The sequence below is a fragment of the Lygodium microphyllum genome, chromosome 11 (genome assembly GCF_053477565.2).
Source record: "Lygodium microphyllum isolate KBCC chromosome 11, Lygodium_microphyllum_v1.1.10, whole genome shotgun sequence".
Taxonomy (NCBI): Eukaryota; Viridiplantae; Streptophyta; class Polypodiopsida; order Schizaeales; family Lygodiaceae; genus Lygodium; species Lygodium microphyllum.
Genome location: NC_141145.1, coordinates 56,331,731 through 56,339,955, shown reverse-complemented (window position 1 = coordinate 56,339,955; position 8,225 = coordinate 56,331,731). Strand labels below are relative to the sequence as shown.

The following is an 8,225-nucleotide window of genomic DNA, read 5'->3' as shown; positions in this document are numbered from 1 at the left end:
CTCGATCGTGGCGCTATGCAGCATACAAAATCAGTTCACCTTGGACTCCATGGATGCATCCATCTTCTTCTCTATTCCATTTCCCACTAGGACATCTCCATTTAGACGATCATCCTCCTTAAGTGACCATATCAAGCCTTTGTCCTGGTCCACAGTGGACAACCACTCAGAAATGTACACCAAGGCCTCGACACTAACCAACCTTCAGCCATGCTACCCTCAGGATGAACCCGTTGTCGCACAAATCCCTTTAAGGTCTTCATGAACCGTTCAAGGAAAAACATCCATCGACTATGGACTGGACCTGCAACCTACAATTCATCTACAATATGCACTAAAAGATGGGTTTGTATCGTGAACATGCTACTGGGAAGATACTTCTCCAAAAGACAAGCAGTCTCTACTGCCATGCATTTCACGGATTCAATCGATGATGTGTGAATCTCTTTTTAGGAGACAAACTGAACCAACTTGGACAATTTTTAAATGGTTGTCCGTACCTCCGATGTCAGAGACCCCGCAATTGCGATCGGAAATATGAACTATGAAAACCATGTAATTAATATTGTGTATAAACAAACGGAGATTCTGAAATCTAATATGCAGAATCATGCCATATGCAACCTCATACCGTACATACCTGACACATCTTATGCCAATCATGGGATTTGAGTCCTGTCAGTTGGTCATCCTTTGTGAATGCTATCTTGAGAGAATGCATTAGGCCAGTCGGCGTGCAAAAGGACTTGATGTTTTCCTTTACTCATCGCACTTCATTGCTAGACAAAACCCGAGGAGTGCGCGGCAATTGCACTCGACCGTCGACGCCATTTACAGGCCAATATGGTTCCATCTTTCCCACTACTTTCAAATCCGTCCTCGCTCCTAGTATGTCTTGCTGCCCAATGAGGTGGTCCCATAGAAAGCTACCCACATTCTTAAAAATGTGCATGGGATCTAAAAGGTGGTTAATTTTTAGTTTTTTCCAATAAGTCAGCTCATAGAAAATTGAGAAGTGTCGCATTCCACTGGGAAGCGAGTCTTGGTCCACCATCCTGCGATCAAACCAGCTCAGTTTGTTCATTCTCGCAGGAGGGCGACCAAGAAATCCTTCTCTCATGACATGACCCTCTGGCAAAAAAGCCAGATGTCCCTCAAATACCATCTTCTTTATAGATTTTGACATACGAGAATCCAACCTTAGTCCACACAAAGGACATGTATGGTAACCTGACATGACTAGCCCTGTAGAACACACATGTACAATGAGGCATGTCATAACACCAACATTGCTCAAACACTACAACAGAAACGAGGCATAGATGTGCATGTTAGACGCGCAAAGTCGGGCGCGTCTATCAAAGCATCTATCACTCCATGTAAACGTGCGTGTAAATAGACGCGGATTGCGCGTCTATATATCCACGCAAATAGATGCTAACATAGACGCGCCAGTAGACGCACAATTATTTAACCACCTAAAATTGCAATTCACATAATTAAAAAACCAAATTTAATAATTATTTAACCACCTGAAATTGATTCTTGAGCATGCACGTGTGCGCATGATAAAAACCATAGAATTAAGAAATATACACATTGGCATCCTCGAAGTGAGCAAGGACACCACAATCTTGGGTATTTATCTTTTCATCTTTACGTTGAGTTCGAAAATGTTTACCCTCACACCAAAGTGCATTGAATAATGTGCACTAGTCATAAAAGATAAAAGATCAAACTAGACATGTTGGACCCTCACGAGGTGTCTATGGCAAAATATACTGGGTAGATGAAAGAGCCCTTAAGCTATGGTACACTTACTTGGGCCTTAAAACAAAGATCAGCATTACTCCTACTCTAGACTTGGATAAAAGTGACAGTGAAGACTCGAGTGATTTATGGGTCGAGACTCAATCTATAAATGAAAAAACATCACGTCCAGATCTGGGTTCTACCCCACCCTTAAAGTTCAAAAAGGGCATGGGGTTTGGAATTCCTGGCTTTTTTAAAGGCAAGCCAAAACCATTGACTAGTTTGATGGAAGGCCCTCCCTTTTTCTATTTTGAAAATGTTGAGAACGTTTCCAATTCAGAGTGGGAGACCATCAAACATCATTTTAATGGCATAGATCCAGAGTTCACAGACTCTAGATATTTTTTAGCATGCTTTAGGCTAAGATGGTTATGTTTATAACCTTCCAGTAGATGGAAGAAGGTTGATCCTTCCCCTTGCTCCCATGACAATCTTTGAGGTGCTTCAGAAAATAAAGAAGTATTGGCCCCCATGGGATCCGAGAGAGAAGCTGAATTGCATAAACACATGGGGTGCCCCTAGCACTATATGTGGATTGATCAGAAAAATATTTTCTTCCCACAAAGAAAGCCAGCAAGATACCTTCTTATCTTCAACATGAGATTGTCTTAGCATGCAAAATATGGAGCTTGGTTTGGGTCAGCCCCACAGGCCGATTTCAAATGGAGGATGATGTTAGAGATCTTACTGATGATAAGTTGGGTGAGATTGTGGATGCAGTGGGAAAGATTGTGGATGCCAATTCATAGCATGAGTAGATTGATGTAAGTCAATTGGCTTGTGCATATGCAAGCTATTCCAATCATGTCAAGGTGCACTTATAGCTCACATATCTTTGATTGATGGATGGATAATATGCCTTTCTCTATCTCTTTCGTGTACACCTTCATTGCATTATCTTTCTCTTGCTAAAAACCATTTGTGCTTTATCCACCTATTGATACGTAAGTGGGATAATATGCAATTGTAAGTGGGATGGTCTAGTAAGTTATATATGTCACCACATAGGTCAATTGATTCCCTAAATGCATGCATTGATTGGATAGGGCTTGATGATTGGATGTATACATAAATCAAAGGTTGACTTGTGCATTTGCAATATGCCACCACATAGGTCAATTGATTCCCTAATTATGCATGCATTGGTTCCTTAAATTGTTCCTGCGTGTCTGTAAGCACGTGTAACAGGAATTATCTGCGCATATACACGTGCTATTACACGCACTGACAGACGCACCATGCAAGTATAGAAAAATTAAAAAAAAAATTGTGGCTTTCTTTTCAAACCTGTGCTTTCTTGATTTTTTTGCACGTTTTCTACAGTTCGAGCTCGACATCACTACTCCTGTCTATCTATCACTTCATGAAGACAATGTGGCAAGGAAATAAGAGTAAAAAGAGGACAGGAGGAAAGAAGAGCCAAAGAGTAAAGAAGAAGAGCCAAACAACAAGGAAGAGAACAAGATTGAAGCAACTTACCAAGGGAAGGGAGAAGGAGGACAAGGAGCTTGAAACCTAACCGCCGCCACCCGTTGGAACAAGCAAAGAAGGTGAGTTCTTCTTCTCTCTCTCAATCTTGTTTGGTTTCTCTGTTTGTTTGTCTCTCTTCTCTCTCTTCACATGCTGGATCTTGTCATCTATGGAGGATTTTTAGCTTTGTTTTTAAAGCAAGTTTAAGAAGAAATGGTGCGACTTTGCGCGACTGTCAGCGTGTCCAAATGACAGTGTAGACACGAAAATATACGTGTTGACAGACGCCCACAGAGACGCAGGTATAGACGCGTACAGAGATGCAGGTATAGACGCTGTATGTAATATGTTTTATCTGCACATGGTAATATGATTTTTCTTGTGTAGATGTGGAATCTTGGATCCTCCAGTACCCCATTCAACAAGGAGCAATTCATGGGGGAGATGACTAATTATCTTGGTCACCCTCCCACTGCAGATGAGGTTTTTAGTGTGATGTGTGGGACACCTATCACATCTTTGCCTACATAGGGATCAATTGAGGTACATGGATTGGCCGAAGCACGTGCATTTGCAGAAGCACGTGTATCGAGTGAGGCAGAGGGTACTGCACGTTGAGGGAGGAGGGAGAGTGGTGCGGGAGGACGAGGAGGTCAAGGGCTTTGTGGGGGTTGCCTAGGTGGTGGCTCTCGATCACCCTCACTGAAAAATGAGAGAGGTGAGCCTCCACAAATGCACTACTCTATCAGTGATGTTGGTGGTATCTTGCATGACTTTGAGGGGAGGGAAGTGATAGCCTACTTGAGGAGTGTCGTGCATGCCACATACAAAGATTGCATGATTCCCTTCAAGCACCAGAAAAATGGTTTGTGGCAAGAGGTGCTGGGGCAGTACATAAAAGGTACCCTAATCCTAAGAATTCATGATTCTCAGATGATTGTGGATGGTCAAAGGTGAGAGATGCGCTTCATAACAAGAGGTCTCACCTTATGACGCACGCCAAGGAGTCATTGTGGAGAAACGAGCAGGGGCGCCCTGGATATGGTCAACCACCCAATTGCCACCGCAAGGAGTGGAAAGAGGCCAAGAAGAGAGCAGCGTAGAAAATGACAAGTCGCCAACATGCAGAGGTGCGACATATCCAGATGGCAACCATGGGATCATCGCATTATGGATCGGCTGGCAGGGAGTAATGGGAGCCTGAGTTTGTAAGTATTATTTGATTTCTTTTTTTAAATTAAATTTTATAATTTGTTTCACTTCATTATGTAGTGTGTTTTAATATGTTGTATGTTCAAATTGTTTTGTAGTATCATATCATTGGTAGGATGCCTACTCCTAGAGAGGTAGGCTACCATCGAGGTCATAACCAAGCATCCACTTGGCAGCATTTCTACGAGGAGGGACTCATCATGGAGGAGCAATATAATCGTGCCATGAAGATTCCACCACCAGAAGATGTATGCTTTATTTTTTACATGAAAAGTCTAGATAACTCTAATTTATTGTTTGTAACGGTATTATATACCTTAATCCTTTGTGTAGGCAAACCCTGATGTAGTTGAGGATAGCGAAGGGGGGGACTAGTAGTAGCGGTGGCGGCAACGATAGCGGCACAGGAAGCGGTGGTGGTAGCGATGATGATGCCTCTTCTGAGGAGATATAGAGGAGCCCCATGCATGCATGCCTCCCCTTGGCTTGTAATTTTCATTTTTGATATGTATTACTTTCAGCTAGTGCTTGCGACAATGACATCACAAGCACTAGAACTCATAATGTAAAAATGTTTCATCTATATATATGAAATTTTGTGTGCTACATACATTGTTTTGTTTTCAGTATTCAATCTTCGAAATAATCTTTCTCTGTTATCCCTAAGCATACAATTTGATGTTGATGGGGGGAAGAAAACTAGAGAGCATGTGGCTTGCAGGCCACATGCTCTCTGTTTTTTTTTCATACCTCTGTTTTGTGCATCTATCAGCATGTCTAAATTGCAGGATAAATGTGCGTCTATCTTTGTCAAAAACTTTCAGAGTAAACGCGGTTTTAGACATGTAGATACAAGCTTATATAGATGCACAGTATGAAGATATCCACTTTTTTAAAAATTCGATTATATATTTATGTAGCGCGTTTATACGCGCGTCTAAAGGTGTGTCTAAATGTGCGTCTAACGCTGATCATAAGCGCGCTTTTAGACGCGATTTTGTAGACGCGCAAATAGATGCATTAATAAACGCACCCGATATTTTTTTTCACAATTCAAATATTGCGTCTACAAGTGCGTCTGTGAACCCTTTTTGTTGTAGTGAAAGAAAACTAGCAAAATAAGAAAACACACTTTACCAGAGCATTCTCCATAACCTAGAAAGTCATGCATGGTCCACATAAGAATTGCCCTTATAGTTGCGGATCACCTACTAATATGTTTGCTCATGTCCTACACTACAATTCCCTCCCACAACTTCTTTATCTCATCAATCAGTGGAGAGAGGTAAACATCCATATTCTTGACTTTGTATCATCCACACACAAGCAAGCTGAGCAAAAGGTGTCCTTTCTTGGTGGAAAGCCATGGCGGTATATTGTAGTTAACAAGGACCACGGGCCATACACTATAGGAGGTGGAACATAAACCAAAAGGATTTACCCCATCCATGGCAAGACCGAATCGTAGATTCCTCGCCTCCTTTGCAAAGTCAAGGAAAGTCTCGTTACTGTGATGCCATGATTTTGAGTTAGCTTGTGTACGTTGTACACCATCAGTGTATCGATTTTCTGCATGCCATGTAGTCAACTTTGCAAAATTCTTGGTCAGAAAATAATGACGAACATGCGGTATCAGCGAAAAGTGCCTCAAAACCTTCTGTAGAATAGTCTGTCCTTGCAAGTCATTTCGATACCTGTCCGCACCGCACTTGGGACATGTGGCCAACAATTCAAACTCTCCCTGGAAGAGAACACAATCATTGGGGCAAGCATGAATGCAATTATAATCCATACCTAGCTTTCGCAGCACTTGTCTTGCATCATCACGAGACTCAAGCATCGTGTTTTGGGTAAACAAAATGTAAGATTTCAACATTCTACAAATTGCAATGAAGCACGTTATTAGAGTACTACATAGCACATTTTAATGGCTTTTAATAAAGAATCATACACATCATAATATACCTGAATAGCTCTGTCACACTCACATTACTCCATCCATACTTTGTTTGTATGCTTAACAATGCAAGAAGTGTCTTCAAATGGGATACCCGACTCCCATCATACAATGGAATGGGAGCCTCTGCAATTAAAGAATCTTGGGATTCCGAGTCTGTCAGAAGCAATGATCCGATCATGTCCTCTAATTCGGGCTCCAAAAAAGCAAGAGGATCATCCATGTCTCCAGCATTCTCACCCATAGAAGGGGGTTGAGAGTTATCACCTTCTATGAGATAGTTAGTTATCTTGGACGGCATTTGTATAGAGCACGGACGAACCCGTCTTACTGGACGCAAGAGATCTGCAGACTGTAATGTATCGACATGGCCTTGACCCTATAAAGGACGTTAAGGAGCTAACTTCTAAGATAACCCCAAACTGTTATACTTAAATCAATTACATGTCATATAGTAATGAGAGAGAACTTACTGCAATCTCGTAATTCAAGACTGCTTAGTCGATTATCTCAACTCAAAACTCTCCATATCGTTGCACATGCTCTATGGACAAATGACGTTTCCGACAAATGGCCAATTTTCATTGCATGCATGGACAGGGGACACGTTGATTGAGCCAAGCCTCACAATCTACACCATGTTGGTCGTGAGTGCTAGACATCTTGACTGTGATGTAATGGAATGATAATTTAATAACCATTCTATATTGTATATTGGGACCACTCCACTATATATATTTTAGGTCTTTTTTTTTAAATTTTTGTACCTATCTCTTTGAGTTCGGCTCTAAACTTATCTATCTTTGAGGTCGGCTCTAAACTATGCTCACACACATACATTTTTATAACAGTTAATAGATCTTCCACTATGCCTTGAAAGGCACAACTCCTTTTGAAGCCTTTATTGGTCAAACGCTAGTAGTGAGTTGTTTGAAATTTTTTGGAAGCATTACTTATGCTCATAGAAAGAAATTAGACTCTAAATCTCTCAAACGTATTCTCATGAGTAATAGTAACATCACCAAAGCATTTTGGTTTTATGATCCTAGAAAAAGAAGTATTTCTACATCTAGAAATATCATTATGAATGAATATGTAGTTTAGAAAGATCTTGCAAAAGATACAATCCAAACAAAACAAGCATCTCATTTCTCTTTCTCTACATCTCTATCTCTCTCACTCTCTCTCTAAAATTATAATCAAGCAAAACAAGAATCCCCCTTCACACTCCTTTCTATTTCTCTTTCTTTCAACACTTCCTACCCTATATACATTGCAAAGATTGAAGAGAACCAACACAAGAAAAAATATAAAAACATTCTCTTCCATTTCTCTCTTTCAACACTTCCTAACCTACATTGCAAATTAAAGCAACACAAAGATTGAAGAAAAACCAACACTTTCTAACCTACATTGCAAAGAATAAAAACCAACACAAGAAAAAAATTTGAAAACACTCGCTTCCATTTCTCTCTCTTTTAACACTTCCTAACCTACATTGCAAAGCAACACAAAGCAACAAAAAGATCGAAGAGAAACCAACACTTTCTGACCTACATTGCAAAGCAAAACAAAGATTGTAAAGAAACCAAAACAGGGCATACCATCATCCTCTCTTCTTCTTCCACGACCTCTTTATGCGGGCGACGCTCCTCTCCTCATGTGCGGCTTGCGGCTTGCTTCCTTGCTCACCTCCCTCTCTTGCTCACCTCCCTTTCTCTTTCTCTCTGCCTTTGCCTTGCTTTTGCAATTCGCGTGCGTGTTTGAAAGAAAC

General features: G+C 40.9%; 1 pseudogene; it reads right to left on the bottom strand.

Annotated features, from left to right (window-relative positions):
• Positions 1–625: 625 nt before the first annotated feature.
• On the bottom strand, positions 626–6,373 carry LOC148028840 (uncharacterized; annotated as a pseudogene).
• Between the last annotated feature and the right edge of the window lie 1,852 nt (positions 6,374–8,225).